The 24,034-nt window shown below is 43.2% G+C and overlaps 1 long non-coding RNA gene and 1 pseudogene across 1 annotated transcript in view; one reads left to right on the top strand and one right to left on the bottom strand.

The window, feature by feature from the left end:
* Positions 1 to 24,034, bottom strand: part of LOC144766700 (uncharacterized) — a 282,073-nt gene that overhangs the window by 109,742 nt on the left and 148,297 nt on the right. Inside the window, exon 2 of the long non-coding RNA XR_013597885.1 lies at positions 13,512 to 13,574. This is a non-coding gene — a long non-coding RNA (uncharacterized LOC144766700). The remainder of the gene's footprint in view (positions 1 to 13,511; positions 13,575 to 24,034) is intronic.
* LOC144766698 (P2Y purinoceptor 1-like) lies at positions 10,857 to 11,851 on the top strand (annotated as a pseudogene).

Genomic DNA, 24,034 nt, shown 5'->3' with positions numbered 1-24,034 from the left:
AAATCGTGTAAAAAAACAAAAGGAATCGAGCAAAATCAGTAGGCCACTAATGGGATCTCTTTTTGACCTCGCTAAAATAGAAACATTAGGAACAACCTGTTGAAAATAGCAATGCGTATGTATATAAGCGGCGTTCATTTGTGTTCACAGTACCCCTTGTTGATTGTTTCAATCGAGCATTGAATTGTTCGAAGTTAATTCTCTTAAGGATCTTCTCTACCTGCAAACGAGGAAGAATAGGAATATTCTCTCTCCCTTTGCAGATAGTGAAGGGTAGGTAACGCAAGCCTTTAACACGTCGTACCTATTTCATTCCTCATTGATTGATTGATTGTCCGAACATTGACTGTTTGGGAATTAGTTCTTTTTGGAGGTATTCCCTGTTTGCAAATAAACGTAGGAAAATCTTTGCAAGTAGTGAAAGGGTACGTAATGCGGACCGTTCTCCCCCGTTGTAATCTGTCATGCCTATCTACTCCCCACTGATTGATGCACCTTTTTCACCCGGACCATTTACTAGAGATACGTCATCTGGCCCGACCAGAGAGCACCCCTAGTGAAAAGGACATATGCAATAATAACGAAGTGATCACTGTATCCTGTTAACAGAAACTTTACCATGAAACAACCTGGAAAGAAAAAAATAGGAAAACGAAAATCAGTAGGCCACTGATGAACATGAACTTTTATTAAACAACGAACAAAGAAACGATAACATAACGTAATGATAAAACCTATTAATGTCCTAGAAACAAGAAAACGTTAAAATATGCCAGTGGTGAGAGACCAGAAAAACAGTAAGAGAAACCAAATCACCCCTCGCTGTCCCACCGCCTGCCACGCCAAAAAAATCGATAGACTAGGGAAAATGCAAGTCAGTAGAACATCCACCCCCACTCTGGAAACTTCCAAGGTGGGGCAGGGTTCCGGCTACGCCCAGCCGGGAGCAGCCCATATAAGGCAGGTCCTGCTGCCACGCCTCGGCCAGGAGATCCTAACGTAGGGTGTAGCCGAAGGAGAGGCCGAGGCCAGCGGGACCCGGCCAGGGGATTGCCTTTACAACGCTGAACAGTTGCAGGGGGGGGGAATGTCTCCTCGACCCTCCCCTCTCTCTCCCAGTCCGGCCGCGGTGGCCCTTGAGAGTTGCAGGTAGTCCCGCCACATGCTCTTCCGGTCCGACCACCAACGGTCGGGGGGCCGAGGCCGACGGGATCCGGCTGCAGCCGATAAACAAAGAAACCCGTTCATGGGGCCAGAGCCAGGGGCGTCCGGCCGACATCCACCGGAAGCCCGGCCCGAAGATGGACGGGACACTTCTTTCTTTTATAATGGCTGCGACAACACTGGGGGGGGATGTCTTGCACATGCCTCCGACCCCCCCCTTCGTCCTCATCGCCTGGTCCGGCCATAACAAATCTCAAGCGAGACGCCGTGGGGTGCACTGGGAGGGAGAGACGGTGCGAACAGGCCTCTCCCGCCTCCCCAGGTGGAGACTTCCCAGCTGCACCCTCAGCGCTCCAGGCGCCCGGAAAATGGTTCTTCCACTGTGGCCATGCTGCAACGTCTCGCCCGGCAGGGTGGAGCCCGTCCGCTCATGTGACCCCGCGATCGCCGGTAGCTGCCGAACTCTCAAAATGGCGGTCGACCTGGCAAGAGCGGGCCCAGCATAAAGAAATGGCCCGGTCACTGGTTGACTCCACCACCGTAGTCCTCCACGACCTTGAAGATTCTAGAGGAGCCGCGGGAGTCTCCGACCCCCGATGGGGAATGACTGCCATGATCGCCCGTGGAGTGACAAAACTGTATCCGCGGGACGTCGGCGCTCCCATGCTGGCGCCAGCCTCACTTTGAATTACTAGAATCCTGCAGACCTCACTTCCGGTGAAAGCAAAGTGTGACCCGGTAGGAAAAATTATTGCACCCCCTCCCCTTTTTGACTGATAGTTCAAACCACCGATCCTTTCCTTTGCCCTTTTAACGGAACTTTGGACTGCCTCCCCCTCTTTTACATTTTCTAGAGAAAACAAAACATTAACCACTACATTAGCATAGCAGTTGACACCAGAACTGTTTTCAAATTGAAAACTAACAACATCTTCAACAGAATCCTTTGTGTTTCTGCTGTGACCCTGCTACAGCACAGGCATTGTCCCCAGCAGTAATTCTGCAATGCCGGTAAGAATAGCTGTGGTGCCTACTGGACTCACTCACCCCCGCGGCGCCCCACGCCGTTTTTTGCTGGGCGGCAACTTACTAGACATCACTTTCGTGCCATCTAGATTTCAGCGCGTTCTGCTGCCTTGGAACTATTCGCACAACAGACCGCTACTGACAAGAATATTTCATTATTGGTGCTGTCAATTTCAATAAATCTATTGGATAATTCAAAAGAAATTGCCACGGTCTCTTCGTTGTTTAAATGTTTTTACTGTTTTTGTTTTCTTGTATATATTTATATGTTATTAAAGTTTTATATTCCTACTACTTTGTTGGAGTGCTATATATTTTTAATGTGACACATAATTGTAAAAACTTTGATGTACAAAGAGTCATTCCTGGAATCTTCCGCTTCAGGCTCGGTCCCCTCCCCAATCACAATACAGGATGGTTTTCAGATAGTAGGAACACGTGTGGTGTGACGGATCTCATCGGGTGTGGGCCTTGATCTACTATAACTCCTTTGAAGAGGGGTGATTCTTTACAGCTGGGGCCATAAACTACATCTGCAGGGCTAGCTGATAGCCTGGACAATCGGACACAGAGAAAGAGGAGTGTCAGAGGGTGCGGTAGTGAATAGGGCGAAAGGGAGGTGTCGGGCGGGCACAGAGTGTGATTCTCAGGGAAGAGCAGCGCAGATGGGGGGAGGTTTATTGCCCATGCATAAGACAGAGAGCGGTGGTGACCAGTGCCTAGGGAAGATGCTTGCGTGGGTGAGGAGCCATGCTACGAATCGACAGCGTGCAGAGAGTGGGTCTGGTCAAGACATCTAAAATGGCTGCCGTGCACGACAAAAGTGTGGCATTTCAAAAAAGGCAAGATGGCGCAGACAATGTTTTTCAACACTTCCTCATTTCCTTCGAATCGAACGTTAACAGACGTTGGGGCATATTACCAAAGTTAAGCGATATTTATCGCTAACGATGCTTACCAACCAATTTTTTACCACTAAGCATCGTCAGAAATTATCGAAGATAAACCTTACTATTATCAAGGTTTATCGCAAATGCGATAATAAACGGCCGCAATGCATGAATATCGCTAAAAACTCAGCGATATTCATGCATTACCGAGCTAATGCTCTTAGCCATGTTATCCACCTCCCATTGGATAACATGGCTAAGAACTGCTCAGGGCAGGTGTTACTTTTTGGAGATATTCGAGCTTAGCGCAAATATCTCCAAAAGTTGGTAATAGGAGATAGATATTTTGCATGTTGTAATGCAAGTTATTGTGGTATATGGAACTCATACCATAATCTCTCAGGAAAGCAGAAACTGATCCTTTTGGGACCGCCTAAAAAGGCCTAGGGGGTGAGGAGTACTCTACTTTGCCCCCTTTTCACGTTCCGAACTATTTTATTTTACTCTCTTCTGTAATTACACAAAATAGCAGCGATAAGATGCATCGGAGACACACAGTGAGAGAAAGGAGTCCGGAGATGAAGAAGACATGTCAAATACACATTGGAGATAATATAGTGGCAGAAGGGAAGTAAATATGAGTAAACTTACCATGTAACATAAAAATGTTGCACTCTATACTATAAGTCTCATTTTATACTACAATCACTTCGCTACAACCTCATAAATTAAAAATAAAAATGAATAATGTCTCAAACAATTTTTGATTTCTAAATATAAATTTATTCTTCAGAATTTTCTAAATTTGAAAGAACTAGTAACATGTCCTCATCAGCAATGTCCTCATTAAAAGTCTCCAATGATGATTCTTGTAACTCTATGGTCTCCAAACACTCGATAAATTCGCCATCAAGAGATTGATCAAAAAAATCATTCAAGTCATCTCCTCCTTGTGACAATATTTCATTATTGGTGCTGTCAATTTCAATCAATGTAGTGGAATCATTCAAGTCATCTCCTCGTGACAATATTTCATTATTGGTGCTCTCAATTTCAATCAATGTAGTGGAATCATTCAAGTCATCTCCTCCTTGTGACAATATTTCATTATTGGTGCTGTCCATTTCAATCAATCTAATGGAATCATACAAGCCATCTCCTCCTTGTGACAATATTTCATTATTGGTGCTCTCAATTTCAATCAATGTAGTGGAATCATTCAAGTCATCTCCTTGTGACAATATTTCATTCTTGGTGCTGTCCATTTCAATCAATCTAATGGAATCATACAAGTCATGTCCTCCTTGTGACAATATTTCATTATTGGTGCTCTCAATTTCAATCAATGTGTTGGACAATTCAAAAGAAATTGCCACGGTCTCTTCATTGTGAGCCATTTTATTTTGAAATTGCTTGCTGTAAATTGCAGAAAAAAATAATCACTTTCATTTATCGTTTTTAGTAATACATAATATAAAACTAACTTTATCAAGTATTTAGTATAACAGAAGGACTGCAAATAAATAACAGAAAACATTTTTCAAATTATCTTCAAGTGTACAACATAGTTCCCCTTACAAATTAACAACTCACCTTTTTAAAAGTAGCAGAAGTGTTAGTACTGTGTAAATCAAACACCAGAAATTCACCACCAAAAATTCCTCACAAATGTACCTCAGACAGTAGTATCACAAAATGGCTGTGGTTTCCTCTCATTTGACATATATACATAACCAATTAACTTTCATCACACACAAATACAAAACCAAAGTAACATTTTAATTGGTTCTAAATTTCAACACTTTCAAATGTGTTTTCCCCATACAATTTTCCATAGGACATTTACATACGTCTACAGCCTGAATGGCTGAACGGAATTACACCAAACTTGGCAAAATGGTACATCAAACCTAAGAGGTCAGGAAGGATCTACTATGCCCCCTTATGGTCATTTCCCCCTTCGCTTTCGCCTCCTCTTGTCTCTCAATCCTACCGAGGGACAAGATGGCGGCCGCTACGGACTGTTTGGAATGTTGACAGACGCCGGAGAACCAATCAGCTTCGCAAAGCTCCGTAACGCGAAAAATACGCGAAGCGGAGCGCTGTTACAGATATATATCTTTTTTTGAACGTTAATTTCTCAAAATCCACTGGAGCACATATATTGAGACCTAGCAAAGGCACATCGGGCTACCAGTCCCTAATATTTTGCCAAGTTTCGTGCAAATCCATTCAGCCGTTCGATTATTATTATTTTGTTGTTTTTTTGCCCCGCGGGGCCCTTTTAAAACCTCCACATCAAACCTAGGGGGTCAGCGAGGATCTACTATGCCCCCTTATAGTTATTTCCCCCTTTGTTTTGACCTCCTCTTGTCTCTCGATCCTACCGAGAGACAAGATGGCGGCCGCTACGGACTTTTTGGAATGTTGACAGACGCCGGAGAACCAATCAGCTTCGCTTCACAAAGCTCCGTTGCGCGTAAAGTACGCGTCCTGGGACGCTGCCAGGTCCGCTGTTACAGATATATATCTTTTTTTAAACGTTAATTTCTCAAAATCCACTGGAGCACATATATTGAGACCTACAAAAGGCACATCGGGCTACCAGTCCCTACAATTTTGCCAAGTTTCGTGCAAATCCATTCAGCCGTTCGGGCTAAAAGTGAGGCCAACCGCCCTATGGAAAACTCAATGTTAAAAACACGTTTTGGGACCCCCCTTTTTTCTCGGCCCCCCCTTGACGAACCCCCCCTAAATTTTCAAGGGCTGCTCAGAAACAAAATGTGCCATTTTCCTGAAAATTTCAGCCAATTCCGTCCACAAACGCCAAAGTTATTAGACATAGAATTTTCAAAAAACCCATAGAGAAAAAATCCTAACTATATATACCTACTGGCGACCATACAGGACTAGATTGTGTGCTTCCCGGACCACACTTCCCAGAATGCACAGTCTCATTTGAGCCTCCCATCGGTGGGTGTGTTATATATAAAATGGGGAAGTGGGTCGGCGGTTGCGCACACCGCTTCCGTTAAAGCCCCTGAAGAGAAGCATATGGAGCTTCGAAACGCGTCGGGCAGATCCCGTACGGAGCGGCGTCTACGAGTGGATCCCCGTCCTCACCTATACATAAACCAAGCTGCTGTTCGCGTGCTACTCAAAGGTGGACACCTTCGAGCATTGATATATATATATATATATATTTGTATATGTATATCCAAACAATGTTGTTCCCGATAGTCTCTAGCACTCCAGCTGGTAATGCCTCAGAGAATATATAAATATATACTCTTCTGTAACGTTCTCCGTCCGTAGAACGCTGCTCTCCACACGCCTCACATCCAAAATAAGGTCAAAATGACAATACCGGGTACTCTCGAGCTAGTTAAATTCGATAATTATTTCTGCATCTTGTGCAACCACATAAAACTGACACACACATTCCAGCCTCCTGGCCTTTGTCAAATCCAGTATCCCTGAGTGAAAAATCACCTTTTAACAAATTACAACCTAATTGGTTGGCAATTCATTCAGAAAAATAGAAAACAGATTTCAACAGCTTTAGTTAAAAATGAATGAGTTGATGGTGGCAGCCATCTTAAAATATTGAGATTCCAGTTAGAATACATTGGTACAAGCCAAAAAGACATTACTTAAACCGTCAGGTCTATCCCAAATATAGAGAAATAGATGGATATCTACTGTCACATTTTAGTCATGAAAATTAAGAAGTCAATGATTAAAAATGAATAATGAAATAGAATATTGGACTTTACATAAAAATCTTCACACTCTCTTACACATTAATGTGCTACTCATGTCATCGTATTGTATGCTGTATACAATTGAGGGGACGGGGCTTTTTACACTCTCACGAGAGTAGGAGGTCCAGCATAAGTGCCCCAGAGTCAAGATTCAAAAATATATAGGTTATGCAGTTCCTCAGTAAAAAAGTATGAGTCAGGGAGACCGGAGCCAACTATACCCCAGAGAGGGTTTAGAGTTGGGGATCCAAGTATTGGATTGTAATGTCCTCATACACCCTTTCAGGTGTCATGCTTCATCATATGGGCTGCTCCCTCATTGGGTGGACGGTGCAATACCCAACGGGCTCCCTGTAGTTGGGGCATTTTATCTGAGATCTTTTTCCAATAGCTGTATGGTGAAGTGGGGTATGGGGCCAGAAATGTGTAGATGTAGGGAGGTGGTTAAAATAGGGCTTCAAGTACCAAGAAAGCCAAACTTTATTCTGGGGGCCTCCTACCCTAAATAAAAACAAGCAACACGCTCTTACCCAAGCTTAATGTCTCGGGTTAGAGTGTCCTCATTGATCAGTGAAGGTCAACATGTTTCTCGCTCTAAGTATCCTCTGCCTGGGATTCATCAGGACTAGAAAGGTTAACCACCTCCCTACATCTACACATTTCAGTCCCTTCCCCCTGCCCTCTTTTGTCTGTCCCCACTCCTAACCCCTCCCTTCTGTCCTCCATGGTCTTTTGTGCATGCCCCTGCCCCTCACTCTTGCACACCATATCTGTTGAGCTGCCACTAACCCTCCCGCTTGCCATGCATTGTCTTCTGTGCTGCCACAGGCCCTCCCACCTACCTGCGCTTGACCCCCTCCCACCTTCCCTCCATTTTCTCTGTGTATGACATCATAGTCTCACTGTTGCCATCAATGGTATGTTGTGCTTCCAGTGCCCATCCCACCTGCCCTGCATGGCCAGCTTGCTGCTCCTGTCCTGCCGCCTTGCCCCCTGCTCTCTGTTTTCCATTTACAGACCCCTATCACCTCTCTCCTGGCTTATTTGGTCTGCTGTTGTTCCCCTGCCCCCTCCCTCCTGCCCTTCATGGTCTGTTATGCTGCAACTGCTCCTCCTGTCTGTCCGCTATCGTCAGCTTGCTGCCCTTGCCTCTTTCCCCTCTACTCTCTGTTGTCTATGTGCATGGCCTGTTCCTTCCTATTGCTTTCCATGGTCCGTTTGCTGCACTGCCATTCCGCTTGTCCTGTGTAATGTATTGTACTGCTGCAACCCCTGACGCCTGCCCTGTAAGGTCACTTTGGTGCCCCTGCCCATCTTCCTCCTGCAGTCTCTTATCCAAGTCAATGTCCCTACCCCATTCCCCCTGAACTCCAATCCAATGTACCAAACTTGCCAACATTTTGAACTTGGCAAGAGGGAGATTTTGAAAAAAACTGGGGAATTGATTTTCCCCATTGACCTACATTGAAAAAGAGGAGATTTTAGGCAGGAGACAAAATAAAGGCCTTTTGGATTTAAAAACTTTGGGATTCTCCTGCCTGAATCGGGTCTTTTGGCATGTATGGTTGTAATGCCGCTGCATCATCCTTCTGCCCTCAATGGTATTTTATATTGTCACAGCCTCTCTTGCCTGTACTGCATTGTTGGTTTGTTGCCCCTGCCCCCTTTCCCCTGCCCTACATGGTCAGTTGTGCTGCCACTGCCCATTCCACCAGCACAGCGTGGTCAACTCCTCCATGAGAGGGTCTAATTCCCATAGACACGGATAGTGCTCTAAACAACTAAACAACTAAAATGAGGACATATTTTTTGAGTTCTCAAATAGCAACAAAGCACTTTTAAATAATTTGCTATCTTAATTTTTTTATCCAGTTGATCACTTGATTATATGTTACACTAAAGGGAGAGGATGTGGCATTACAGCCAGAGCTGCAGACCTTGCAAATTGGGAACCAGGTTTGAGTTTTGGCGTCAGCTCAACATTCTGCGATTCTGGGCAAATCATTTATTCTCCCCATGCCGAAAACCAAAAGGAATGTGTCTTTGTGTAATGTAACTAATGCTGATGTAGAGCCCTCCTATAACTTTAGGTCAAGTCTGCGCTATACAAAACTGCAAACAAACTAAATGATTTAGTGTTTTGCACTCTTCTGTCATTGGGTTATACTTGGGCTACATTTGGGTGATATTTGTGCAATATTTGGACTCTTTATTCTCCGGTGCCCATCTTGGGAGACTTATTTGATATGCCGCATCCTCAGTGAAAAATGCTTTAGATTTTCTACTGTGAGTCCATCAAGATGGCGTTAATACGTGCCGCACCTTTGGCATGAATTTAGAATGTTAGCACTCTAGTTGCTCATAAAAAAACACTGTGAACTGGGGTGGTGGAGTGAGCTAAAGAATGATGATGGATTAAACCCAGATCAGTTGACTGGGTGAGAGTGTTTGATTTGCTCAAACGCTCCGTCCATCATCCCCTTTGGTATCTCTTGATTAGAACACTGTAGCAAAACTGCTGATCACCTGGGAGTTAACTGGCAGTCTGCTGCTGGTGTTGAAAGTGTATGTTTCAGTCTGCATGAGTGCATGAGTTGAAAGTGCATGTTTCAGTCTACATGTTTCAGTCCGCATGTCAGAATTTTTACATGAAATAGAAGAGGAAGATATTTCAAAACTCACTTCAAATGTATCCTAATTTTTCGTTCTATGGCACTAACTATGATTTGTATGACAAACTAAATCCCCTCATTTTGTTCCTGTCCAAATTAAATGTTTTAAGTTTTACGAGTTTGAATCAATCAAAAAGGCTTCAGGTGTGCCATACTTTTGTCATCAATAACACCGTTAGAGCTCTCATTGTTCTTTAGAACACTCTGGGAGGCTGTAGTAGAACACAAGGGAATCAACTGTCAGACTTCCTTTTCATATAGATGAGAAAGACAGTTTTACGGGAAATTTGCTCTCATTTTAGCTTCTGGGGCACCATACATAACATCTATGGGCAAATCAAGAGCAAATAGTTTTCTCTCAAACATATAAAATACCAGCAAAAGGCTTTTCCACAGGGTACAATCACCTTAGAACACACCACAATTCCTAAAATTAGCATGGTACCATCAACAAATGATATATATTACAAATAAAACCTTTTATCACCCTTTACACGTTCGCCTTTTTGTGACCCTCAAAACCTGCCATTCACTACAATCCATAGGATGCTATCATGTATATTGGTCCCAAGATGGCTGGCAACACTTCCTGGTTATATGTATTTATATAATTCACACCCAATATATATATATATATATATATATATATATATATATATATATATATATATATATATATATATACACACACACATGTGTATATATATATTTATAGGCACATATATATATATATATAATGGACGTGCATTTATGTATACAAGACACGCAGAGGTTACTTCATTGCACTTTTTATTTACACACCCAATTCATACATTCGTAAATTCGCTCTGCCACCTGACAATCTGATTCAGGATTACACTGTATGCATTTTCTCAATCAAGATTGCCATGCGTGAAGCACTTCATGAGAGAACACGGCAAGCGACAATGTTAGGACCCAGGGGGAAAAGGGAAGGCAGAACATTGACTGAAAGGAAGATAAAACTCGCGCGCGAGACAGATAAGTGACATTTGAAGTTTATGGCTTTCGCAGCGCCGTGTTTACTGAAGTTGTGATGTTGTGATATTAATGTATAGATTTCTCAAAGCGAAACTAAAGAGCTGGAGAGTAAACAGTACCAACAAAAACGACGACAAACAGCGAGCGCTGCAATATTTCAGCAACTATTTTTTCATTCGCTATAAAGACTCGACGTTTTGCACGGGATATTTTCATGCTGTGGATGAATCATGTTTACAAGCAAGGGGCTGGCAAAGGAGTAGAAAATACGAGCACTCAACCAAGGATCGGATCCTCGTGTCCCTTTCTGCAGAGCTGCATTTAGGTTGAATCCACCACGGATGATGAATGCTGGGAATTTGACGGAATCATATACCACCTCTCTTACCTCGAACATGAGCTCTCCAGAATGCCAGATGAACAAGAACTTCCTTCCATACCTTGCTGCTGTTTACCTATCTGTCTTCCTGGTTGGTGTCCTGGGCAATGGGCTTGGTTTGTGGAACCTGAGTAGAAACTGGAGGAAGTGGAACACGTTGAACGTCTTTGTGTGCAACCTTGGTGTCGCGGATCTGTTGTACGTCATCACTCTACCTTTCCTCGCCTCCTACTACATCGAAAAAGGAACCTGGCTCTTTGGCTTGACCTTCTGCAGGGTCACTCGTTGCCTCTTCCACGTCAACCACCACGCCAGCATTGGCTTTCTCACCTGCATCAGCGTCCAACGCTATGTAGGCATTGTCCATCCAATGAAAATGCTGGGCCGGTTCCAGAAGCTGAGTCACTCTTTCATCGTCAGCGCTATTGTGTGGATTTGGGTGATCATGCAGATCTTACCTGACTTACTGTTCACGAAAACAGACGACAATAGCATCCGCTGCTACGATTCCACTGTCACCGAGAGCCTGAGAGAGTACTTGCCCTATAGCTTGACCGTGACCGTAATAAGCTTTTTAATTCCTTTTTTGGTAATTATTGGTTGTTATTCCCATGTGCTTGTAGTTTTGCGGAAAAATAAGAATTTAGACCCCGCTTTGAAAGAAAGAAGCATACAACTGGTGATTATTGTGATGGTTTTATTTTCAATCTGTTTCTTCCCATATCACTTGTTTCGAAATCTTATTTTGGTGAGTAGGTTGTGGCTACTTGAAGGAAGATGCACCCAGACTTTGAAGAACATCTCCGTCACCTACCTGGTGACCCGCGGCCTGGCCTGCATGAACAGTGCCATCAATCCCCTGGTGTACCGAGTAACCAACGAAAACTTTGTGTGCAAATTTGGAAAATTTAGAAGAAGCTCCTGCAAACATGTTTTTTATGAAGGTGGGAAAGGTGAATTAGTTTTCAGAAATAATTAAAATGAAGACATTTGCTGTTGACGAACAATTTGATATTTTGCATAAGGAGTAATTTGTCAGGAAATCTTCATCTGCTTGGCTTCCACTCAAAGTGTGTCTTAATTTAGAAATAGAGCTTACCTCAACTTCTTGCCCATGCTTCCACAACAGAGCATTCTGAATCACCAAAGAGGTGAAGGAAATTTCTCAAAATGAACAGTTTGAAAAGACAGCCACAAGTAATGCAGAATATGGATTTTGAGTCTCAAATTTGTGCAGTCACAACTAAATATGTCCACCTCCTTTGCTTGGTCATCCCGCACTCCTATAGCTAATATCGGTGTTCTGTTAATCAGCACAGTTGGCGCACTACTTATTGCTTTTCGCCTATTATTGGGCCAGTTTTTATGGCAGCCATACCAATGTTCACAGGTAACATATATGTACACAAACCCATACAATGTTACCATATCCTATTTTTACGCATGGCGCTCCTTGAAGTGCCAGAAAAGAACATGCTGGTGAGATATAAAGCAACGAAATGATTTCAGGGACAGTTATTCTTTAAATAATAAAATGTAAGACAGTAAATGAAAACTGCATTGCTGATGTTCTTACTTCTGAATCACTCAAAAATATTTTTTAAAACTGCCGCCTGTGGAGCAAATACTTAAACCTTGCGTATACGTTTTATCTGTGTAATGTGTTTTTTGTGATTGCCTTCACTTACTATTCATAAAAGTCATGTGTTTTTCTAAACCTTTTATTACCATAGACACATTTTTTAAGTTTATTCGAGTTTTGAGGTGACAGGAAGTCAGCCAAAGACATACCCTTTACATCATCTTGCCCGGTGGATCTACAACCATGCTAAGATTATGAAAACTGGGCACACTGGTATTTATAGATGAAACAAAATACTGAACTGTTTTGTCAAGTGGCTGAGGCAAAACACCATCACATTTGTGGTTATATGTTAATCCAGTACATTTTTAGAGGGTGGCTTTATTTGGGTATCTTGCATCACTAAAGGGAGTTTGCAATGTTATTTGTTTGAGTGTGGTTGTTAATGTGTTTATTGTGGTTGTGTGATTGGCGGTCTTGTTTGACTGCTTTGAGAGTGCTCTATATTGATATATTATAATGCAGGGACACCTGGACCCGAACTTCAGGGAGGGCTATCAGGTCAACCATAGGGGGTAGGGCTAACACTTCAAGCAATGACGCGGAACAAACCTTAGAACCAATGCCATAATAATTGAGCGATATATTGCACATTTTAAACATATTTGTCATACCTGATAGGATAACAAAACACATATTATATAATAGATTTGACAATGTGTATAGTCTACTGACAAATATCTTTATAAAAGGCAAGGAGTCATTTGACAACTAAAAGGCAGTTTCTACAGATTTCATGACAAAGCACTTTAAGCCAATTTTCACCAAGTTATTACAAAGCAATAACCCTTTTTTGCCAAATCTCCCAAATTCCTTCTGTGAAATGACTGTGAGCTCTTGAAACAATTTTATTCCATCCTCAAAAAGGGCATTCTTTCCAACTGTTACCCAAAAGCATGTTTGCAATCTGCTCATCGGGACGTTGAAACATATGTGCACCAATCTCAGAATATTTACTTTAGTCGGTTAACATACCTGATTTTGGGATGTGTGACTGGCAAGTTTCATGTTTTATTCCAAATGCATCTTCCATTGTTCCTGAGATTGAATAAGTGAATGCCATTACGATGGGCAATATTACCACTTGTTAATTACTCTGCCATGAAACTGTACAATTCTAAATTAAAATAAAATAGTTGCTCTTAGGACCCCACGTTGAGCAGGTCTCATATAAGATGACATTGCCACCTCCACTACGTCTAAAGAAAAATAAATAAAGGCAGTTGACTTGAAATAACTGCAACTAATTGTGCTCCTGTCTACAAAGGATAGAAGTATTCCTTCAAGCTCCTTTACTCCTAGATTGTGTGACTGAAGGACAATATCCTGCAAAGAGGTCACTGCAACAGAATTCATGTCTCCTGATAGCAAATGCGATAACTACAACAGCTACTCTTTCAATTCTGTTCTGAATCCTACAGTGCACAAAGTGTAAAATCTGCTAAAGTATGTGTTGGATTTAAGTTCTGCAGGTGCAAGGTGCATTATAGAATGCAACATTTGTTATGAATTTTTCCAAAATTCCTTTGAGAATGACCATATTCTCCTAATCGTCCATACTATTTACAGCAATTAGCCGGGTCTGGGTACAGAAAGGGACAACTTTAACCCTTCCGGAGCTGAGCCATCATGAGTCACGGTGGGTGTGTGCTGATGACGGCTGGGAGCCGTCATGACCACGCCCGCCATAGGAATGTCAGCACTGGCGCGGAATTCCAGCCGCAGCCAAGGTGTTAAATGGGGCAGACGCCAGGCAGACAACATGGTTTGCCATTGTAACACTGGGACGAGTAGTGCACACTGCTGTGCTTTCACAGTGCAGTGCTTTTGCACTGATAGCGTATTATACACAATATTGAAGTGATGCTGTTTTTGACAGACCAAGGCTTAGTTTAACAGCAGAATAAGAATTTAGAAGCATTTTGCTGCCAAATTATACAAGTTTGAAAAGACAGGACTCAGCGCGCAATGCTTTTCACAACGGTAGTGCAGATGAACTTCCTCTTCTTATACACTATTCCGGAGAAAATCCACACAGGCCGTAGATTAAAGCAAATTGTACACCTGCCTTATTATTAGGGCTCCCAGTTTCCCGTTTTTACTGATTTTTACAGATAAATACAGACAGAAAACTATTCATTTCCCTGTCTGTATTTATTTTTAAATACAGAAAAATACGAAAAATAGGTCTTCTCTGAATGTTTTTTTATACTGTCAATTATGAGTGCCAGGTCAATAAGTGTACAGATTGTAAGGTAAGGGAGATGAAAAAAAACAACATATTTCCTGATGAAGCTGAATTAAGTGCAGATCTACAGTTACTTATGCTATTTTACAATCCAAGTGTTTTCAGACAACGCTATTGCACTGTATACTGCTGAAACATTTTGGACATTCAAATGTGAGTATATATTTATCAGTAAAATAAACGTGGAAAAATACCCATAGCAGCTTCATTTATGCAGAAAACAAACGGTAACACCGGGAGCCCTACTTATTATGCATTCTGGGAAATAGATCATACAGGCGTTTTCTTTAGGCAGCAGAGGTCTGGCTCTGGTTAGACATAAGTTTTACGATCAGGCGTCACCAACTCAGCTGTCTCTCATTCTACTCATAGGTTAGGTGGTTTTTCCTCATGTAACAATGCTCCATCATCATAATTTCTGCTTGATTTCTTCTAAAATTGCTACCAGCCCTGTTGTTTATGCTTGGGGGTATCCAATAAATATACTGAAAACCTATACATGTAAAATATGAGTTGAGATGTTAACAAGGCTCCTAGTTTTCCATTTTTACTGATTTATACAGAAAAAAAGAGAGAATACATTGTGTTTCCTGCAGGAATATATTTGGAAATGTGGAAAAATGCAGAAAAATTGGGCTTCTTGTGTGTGATTTTCCATGCTGTCTTTCACATACAACAAGACAATTTCTGTGCAGATACACAACATGGAGAGTTAAAAACTGGATGAGATGTCTTTAAATACAGGCATCTTTTACCACATCTTTGAGTATTCTAAATATATTGACTTGTTATATTTGGCTACTTAATATGCCGAACTATGGAGAGCATCAAAGTATAAATACGTGTTTATTAAAATACCAATAAAATGGTAAAAAAAAAATATGGATAAATACATACGGAAATGTTATAAAAGAAATACATTAAAGCCAGGAGCCCTGCTTATAAAGTGCAACCAATGCTCTAAGGCTACTGGCTAACAACATAAAATAAAATGGAAATAATCACTAAAATAGATTCATTTTAGGAGCCTTCCTAAACATAGAATGGTTCTCTAAGTTGCACAGAACAAGAAGAATGCATTCTAAATTAAGTAAGCAACAAAAGAAAAGTAATATCCCTCTCTACACCAGCATTTCCCCCACCCCATCAATCCTTCTTGAATCGTGCCACTTTAAGTAGCCCACCATCGTCCTGATTACAAGTTGAACAGAACTGGTGAAGTACAAACTCCACACAAGTACCAGTACTGTGCGGTAACTACCCACTAGTGCTATGCAATTTTGATTTAGATGCCAAAGAATGGGGCAATTACTGTGCTGGCCTGGATTTACCAGGTGATATTCCCTTTTTATAGTTATCATAGTGGTGTATAACTACTGTATTACTTCTCTACCTAATTGTGTACAGCCTGCATTAAGTCAATGGGTGTAAGTGTTTACAAAACGCATGTGCTCCTAATACATCATAGCTGTGTAGAGGTGATGAACATGTTATATATCTTTGCATTGGCGAGTAACCTTGTGTGTATGTGACAGATGATGACTTGTGTTCAGCATGTTCCACACAAGTTTTTTGGCTCTGCAGGAAAAATTTGCACCAGGGAAAGATTCTCCCTACTGCATACTAGCATCACAGCATGATCATTTCTACATAACATTGAATACTGTGTGCACCAGGTATTAAACTATGTACATATGCTTCTTTTGGTTCAGAAGATACACTATCTGTAAAGTTTTCACCATAATATGAAGGCTGCAGGCAATATGATCTCTATCACTTTTAGGCCCTGGTTATTGTAAGCAAATAGTGTCTCTATGGACAAGTTTTCACAGAGTATTCTGTTCTTAGTTGCTATTTTATAATAGTCTTTGGTGTATTTCTCATGAGAGTTTCACTGCATGCACACAAGTGCGGTGTAGTCGTAATCCCAAGTAGAATCATTTGAAATGCATTATTACTTATGAAAACGAGTTTTCCTTTGCATATTTGTTTGGTCAATCTGCTTTTGTAATCCAACAATCTTGTTAGTGTCAATGTGCATGAGTTGGGTTGTTTTATTTACTTGCAGAGCCTACTTCTGATTGACATACATGTGACCACTCCTGCTCACTGACTTAGTCAAGACACCCATGGTGTGTTTCCTTTCCAGAACAGAGAACTTTAACTTTATTTAGATGCATGTGGGATTACGGCTATATTTTCACATATATTACAAATGCTTTACTGGTATGAAATGTTTTATATGTAAATTCAATTCTTTTTATACCCAGACTCATTTATTGTTCTCAGTTTGTTGTTTACGTTTATGGTGGCGTAGAGTTCAAAAAGAGCACATCTAATATATTTTTTTTTTTAAAGATGGCTTGTGAGCAAGACCATGAAGGCAGAAAGGCGTCAGCCTTGTATTAAATCTTTTTGATGACTACAATCCCTCGAGTTTCTTTCTGTGTGGGATGATATACACAGAAGACGGCGATTCATTTAAAGTGGGTCTTGCTCCCAGTACTCTGCACCGGCTCTGTTGGGTGGATGAGGCCAGAGGTTAGCAAGACAGCGGCATGCTATATATCTATATATATATATATATATATATATATATATATATATATATATATATATAAATATATATATACTATTTTTTAAAATGTATTTTTTTTTTTTTTTAATTTCGGAGCAAGGCCGACAGGCTGAAACGCGTTGGTGTTAGACTGCGCACTGGAATAAAATTTGTGGATTGAAGTTGCTGAGTGCGGCGTCCTTTGTTGAAAAAATTGTTTTTGGCCATTGGTCTGGCCCAACGCCGACACCCGCTGTAGAGCGATCCTGCTGCGAGACCACATTGCATCAAAAAAAAAAAAAAAAAAAAAATATATATATATATATATAAAATATAGATAGATAGATATTAAAAGGGGAGGTGGGCAGTGCAGCCCCCTTCCTCATGCCTAATATGGCCCTGGGATCCCATCCTCCAGGGCCAAATATATTTTAACCTTTTCGGTGCTCATGACGAGCTCAGTTCGTCATGAGGCACAGTGCTCTGGTGCTCATGACGAGCTGAGCTCGTCATGGCCCGTGGAACGCTCACACGCAGGGATAATTTCCCTGCTGTGCTGAGCGTTCCATAGAAACGGGTGTGGCCATGACGATCTCAGCTCGTCATGAGCACCTGAGCACTGTGCCTCATGAGGAGCTGAGCTCGTCATGAGCTTGGGGGCACTGTGTGCGCCCCTCGCCCCCCATCACAGCAGGGGGAATTACCCGTGCTGCAAAGGGGTTAAAGGGGAGGTGGGCTGAAGACCCCCCTCCCTGAGCCACTTTAGGCCCTGAGTACCCTATCCCCAGGACAGGTTTTTTTTAAAGAGGAGGGAGACTACTACATGTAACTGGGTGTATCAGTATGTGAGTGGGTGTCTGAGCAACTATTAGGATGTGTGAGTGTATGGCTACGTTAGTGGCTGTGAGAGTAGCTGTATTGGTAAGTGAGTGGGTGTGTGAGTGGCTGTATGGGTGACTGAGCAGCTGTGTGAGTGGCTTCACAGGTGGGTAACTGGGAGTCTAAGTGGCTGGATGAGGGAGAGAGAGGGTGTGTGAGTCTCTATGGATGAGTGAGTGGGCATGTCAGTGGGTGTATAGGTGAGTGAGTGAATGAGTATGAGAGTAGTTGTATGGGTGAGTGTGCACTTGTGTTAGTGATTGTTTAGGTAGCGAGTACATGTGTTACTATCTGTATGAGTAAGTGACTGGATGTGTGAGTATCTATATGGGTGAGTCCAAGGTTGTGTTAGTGCGTGCATAGGTGTATGAGGAGGTGTGTGAGTAGTTGTGTGGGTGAGAGACTCACTATCTGAGTGGCTGTATTTCTCTATGACTGGGTTTGTGAGTGGCTGTATTGGTGAGTGAGTGGGTGCATGAGTGGGTGTATGGGTGTGTGAGTGACTCTGCCAGTGGGCTGTATGGGAGAATAAGTATGAATAGCTATATGGGTGAGTGGTTGTGTAAGGGGCTTTGAGAGTGAGTAAATGGATGTATGAGTGCCTCTATGAATGAGTGAGTGGGTGTGTGAGTACTTGCATGAGTCTGTGAATGTATATGTGAGCAGTTGTGTGGCTGTGCGAGTGGTTATATGGGAGGTTGTATGTGGTTTTGAGTGGGGATGTGAGTGGTTTTGTGGATGATGTCATCAGTGATGTCATTTGAGATGTCATCAGTAATGTCATCAGTGATGTCACTGACCATGTCATCAGTGATGTAATATGAGAGGTCATAAGCAGTGCATTGCAGGGTCAAAAGGTATAGTTCACTCAGGAAACCATAACTGCTGAATTTCACTGGTTTTCATGGTGTGAAATCTGAGCCTACTATAACTTCCATGTAACACTTGTTACACATTCATCAAACAGGATTACGGTATGGCTATTTTTTCAAAGTTGCCAGGTCAGAATGTGCGAAGCACTTCAATGACAGAGCTAGATTGGAAAGAACAAAAGAACAAAGCAAGTGACAATGTTAGGACCCGGGGGGACAAGAAAGGCAGAAGATTAAGCATACTGAAGCGAAAACTGGATTGAGAGACTTCATTTGAAGCTTATGGCTTTGTGCAAAGCTGTCTTTACAGTCCACGTAACTCGCCGACATGTTGTGACATTAATGTAAAGCGTTCTAAACGCTAAACTAAAGAGCTGGAAAGAAAGCAGTACCGACAGAAAGAATGATAAGCTATCAGCAACTTTTTTCCATTCCCTGAAAGACTCAACATTTTGCACTGCACATTTTCATGCTGTTGATAAATCATGTTTTTCAAGTAAGCGGCTTGCAAAGGAATGTAAAATATGAGCACTGTACCAAGGATCGGATCAAAACCCTTTCCCTCACAGCTACATTTAGGTTTAAACGAAAAATTATGAATGCTGGGAATTCGACAGAATCACATTTCATGTCTGTCATTTTGAATCTAAGGGCCTCATTTACGTGCAGCTTGCACCACCTGATTGTCACTTTTATTGATATTCCAGCAGAGAAAGACTCTCAATCATATCTATGAGGCCACGCAAGCCACTCTACATGGCTGTGCATGGCCTAAGAGATATGGAGTAAGACAAAGTAGTGCAAGTCACTGCATTGCCTTACTCTGCACCATGAGCATTGTGGTGTTTTTTTTCCATGCAACACCCATTGATTTTGACCCTGCTCCAGATTTATGAGAGCATGTACGCCTGGGGCAGCGCCAAAACCTTTCGCCTCCCCAGAGCATACGTAACAAGCCTGCTTTTTTCCTCTTTCCATGTGTGATGCATTCTGCAGCACACATAGACAAAGGAAAACGCCTCTCTGGGTTGTTTTTGTGCAGGAAGGTGTTCCTTCCTGCACAAAAACTATCCTGCATGCAAAGCAGACACATCTGCACTACTATGGAGCAAGGTTAACTGAATTGGTGCTAGGCAGCAAATTATGCACCTGCACAGGGGGACAGGACAGGAATGCATCATAGTTCATAAATACTGTGCATTCCTGCCCTTTCACATTGGCGTAGGGCAGCGTTGCAAGAAGACACTGCCCTATGCTAATTCCTTGATAAAGTGCCCCTAAGTTCTCAACAATGCCAGGTGAACTAGGAATTTGCCTTCAACTGCCTGCTGTTTATCTGATCAGCTTCCTCATCAGAATCCTAGGCAACTGGTTGAGTTTGTGGAACCGGTGTAGGAACTGGAGGAAGTGGAACATGCAGAACCTCTTCATGTGCAACCTTGGTGTCGTGGACCTTTTGTATGTGATCACTCTACTTTTCTTTGCCACCTACTACATTGAAGAAGAACGTGGCTATTTAGCATGACATTCTGCTGGTCATTCGTTGCATCTTCCAGCTCAACCTCTACGCCAGCATTGGCTTTCTCACCTGCATCAGCGTGCAATGCTCATAGGGAAATTCCATCTAAAGAAAATGTTGGGCCAGTTCCAGAAGCTGAGTAACTCTTTCACTGACAGGGGGTGTGGCCTGCCGAGATGCCTTGCGGCGGAGCTATAAATCATCAATAATCCTTCAATTTCCTGTGTAATCTGCAGGTTTTACCTTTTGTTGAACCGGCCCCAATTGCCAGTGATTTTCTGGGGGCCCTGGAGGTATCTCGATGAGACTGCTGGTGAGGCTGCGGGTCACCGAAATGGCAAGCCTGGATGCTGGTGGTGGGTGTGGAGCTACTGTTTGGCTCTGTGCTGGCATCTGGAGCCTCTATAGCCCGAGGAGACAGGAGAACAGGGTGGAGGGAGTCTGACAGGGAGTCTGCTCATGGCAGCCGAAAGCATACTGAGGAATATTGCAGGATGGCATATCGGAGGCCTCCCCCATTGGAGCCTATCGCTGGCACTGTGCATGCTGGTGCGACTGAAGCGATCAAGTGGCCTACTCCTGGGGATACAAATATATTTTACCAACGGGCGTGGCTGTGAGAAGCCATGACTGAGACCCGCCTTACACCCGCAGTCTATGAGAGGCTGCAACATTGAGGAGCCCGTAGCCAATCACCATGAAATAATGTACCCATCCCCCCGAGGCATCACTGAGACACTTGTGGCCTGGGGGTCATGTTAGATAGCTGAGAGATAGCAGCTGTGCTGGGGGCACTGGCGAGATCCCTACCGCTAGGGCTAATCAACAAAGGCTCATTCCTTTGTTGATTAACCCTGTGAAAGCTATGATGTACTTACAGATGCTGTCAATCAATCGAAGAGGATTTGTACAGTGCTTCTTGTCATGTATGTATGAAAGGTTCTTTGGGGATGTGAGTGGGTGCTCTGGTGATTTTGTGGATGATGTCATCAGTGATGTCATTTGAGATATCATGAGTGATGTCACTAACCATGTCACGCGTGATGTAATATGTGAGGTCATAAGCAGTGCATTGCAGGGGTGCAAGTTATAGATAGCTCAGCTGACTTTAAGTGCTGAATTTCATTGGTTTTGTATGAGTGAAATCTGAGCCTAACGATAATGTCTCTGTAACTTTTGTTTTTTTCAGGGAATTTCTAAAGTTTTTTCAATTTTATTTCCTAACAATAATGTCCCTGTACCTTTTGTTTTTTTTCAGGGAATTTCTAAGGTTTTTTAACGTGAAGTAAGATGCCCATCGCAATGCACAGTGGGGGCAGGGTTGAACGTCTGGCCTGGCATTGTGCTGCCCCCACCAACCCAAGCGTGCTGCTCCTGCCCCCCTCCTCCTTGCCATCCACTGTCAAAGAACCTGCTACCTCATTACAGCCATTTGTGACAGTCGTTCTGCCACTGCCCTTCCTGCCTGCCCTAAACAGTTAGCTTGCTGCCCCATCCACCTCCTACCTAGCCTCTGCTGTCTGAGTCCATGCACCAGACCCTCCCTCCTGCCCTGCATTGTATGATGTGCTGCCACTGCCTTCCATTTAGCTCAATGTTCCTGCCCACTCCTCCTGCCCTCCGTTCCTCAATTCAATTCAGCATCATTGTCCTCCTGCTTAGCCTCCGTGCTTATCTTGCTGTCCCTACTCTACGTCCCCAGGAAGTGTGCATGCCCCTGCTCCCTCCTTTCTGCCCACCATATTCCATGGACCTGCCACCCTCCTATCTACGCTGAGTGTTTTGTTGAGTTTCACTTCCCCTCCCACCTCCCTAGCATGGTCAGATGGCCAATGCCTGTCCCTGCCACCTCCACCCTGCCTTTCCAAGTTCCATGCACCTATCCCCTTCCAAATGTCCTCCAGAGTCCATTTTGCCACCACTTCCTTCTGCCATCCATGCTCTGTTGTGCTGCAACTGATCTTCCTGTCTGCCCACATTGGTCTGTTGTGAAGTCCCTTCCCCATGTCCTCTTTTTTCTGTCCCCACTCCTAACCCCTCCCTTTTGTCCTCCATGGTCTTTTGTGCATGCCCCTGGCCCTCCCTTTTGCCCACCATGGCTGTTGTGCTGCCACTAACCCTTCCGCTTGCCATGCTTGGTCGTCTGTGCTGCAACAGCCTCTCCCACCTATCTACTCCTGACCCCCTCCCACCTTCCCTCCATTTTATCTGTGTATGACATTATAGTCTCACTGTTGCCATCAATGGTATGGTGTGCTTCCAGTGCCCATCCCACCTGCCCTGCATGGCCAGCTTGCTGCTCCTGTCCTGCCGCCTTGCCCCCTGCTCTCTGTTTTCCATTTACAGACCCCTATCACCTCTCTCCTGGCTTGTTTGGTCTGCTGTTGTTCCCCTGCCCCCTCCCTCCTGCCCTTCATGGTCTGTTATGCTGCAACTGCTCCTCCTGTCTGTCCGCTATCGTCAGCTTGCTGCCCTTGCCTCTTTCCCCTCTACTCTCTGTTGTCTATGTGCATGGCCTGTTCCTTCCTATTGCTTTCCATGGTCCGTTTGCTGCACTGCCATTCCGCTTGTCCTGTGTAATGTATTGTACTGCTGCAACCCCTGACGCCTGCCCTGTAAGGTCACTTTGGTGCCCCTGCCCATCTTCCTCCTGCAGTCTCTTATCCAAGTCAATGTCCCTACCCCATTCCCCCTGAACTCCAATCCAATGTACCAAACTTGCCAACATTTTGAACTTGGCAAGAGGGAGATTTTGAAAAAAACTGGGGAATTGATTTTCCCCATTGACCTACATTGAAAAAGAGGAGATTTTAGACAGGAGACAAAATAAAGGCCTTTTGGGTTTAAAAACTTCGGGATTCTCCTGCCTGAATCGGGTCTTTTGGCATGTATGGTTGTAATGCCGCTGCATCATCCTTCTGCCCTCAATGGTATTTTATATTGTCACAGCCTCTCTTGCCTGTACTGCATTGTTGGTTTGTTGCCCCTGCCCCCTTTCCCCTGCCCTACATGGTCAGTTGTGCTGCCACTGCCCATTCCACCAGCACAGCGTGGTCAACTCCTCCATGAGAGGGTCTAATTCCCATAGACACGGATAGTGCTCTAAACAACTAAAATGAGGACATATTTTTTGAGTTCTCAAATAGCAACAAAGCACTTTTAAATAATTTGCTATCTTAATTTTTTGTATCCAGTTGATCACTTGATTATATGTTACACTAAAGGGAGAGGATGTGGCATTACAGCCAGAGCTGCAGACCTTGCAAATTGGGAACCAGGTTTGAGTTTTGGCGTCAGCTCAACATTCTGCGATTCTGGGCAAATCATTTATTCTCCCCATGCCGAAAACCAAAAGGAATGTGTCTTTGTGTAATGTAACTAATGCTGATGTAGAGCCCTCCTATAACTTTAGGTCAAGTCTGC

This window comes from Lissotriton helveticus, chromosome 7 (genome assembly GCF_964261635.1).
Source record: "Lissotriton helveticus chromosome 7, aLisHel1.1, whole genome shotgun sequence".
In the NCBI taxonomy this organism is placed as follows: Eukaryota; Metazoa; Chordata; class Amphibia; order Caudata; family Salamandridae; genus Lissotriton; species Lissotriton helveticus.
The sequence above is the reverse complement of the archived record's forward strand: the minus strand, read 5'-3'. Positions and strand labels throughout refer to the sequence as shown.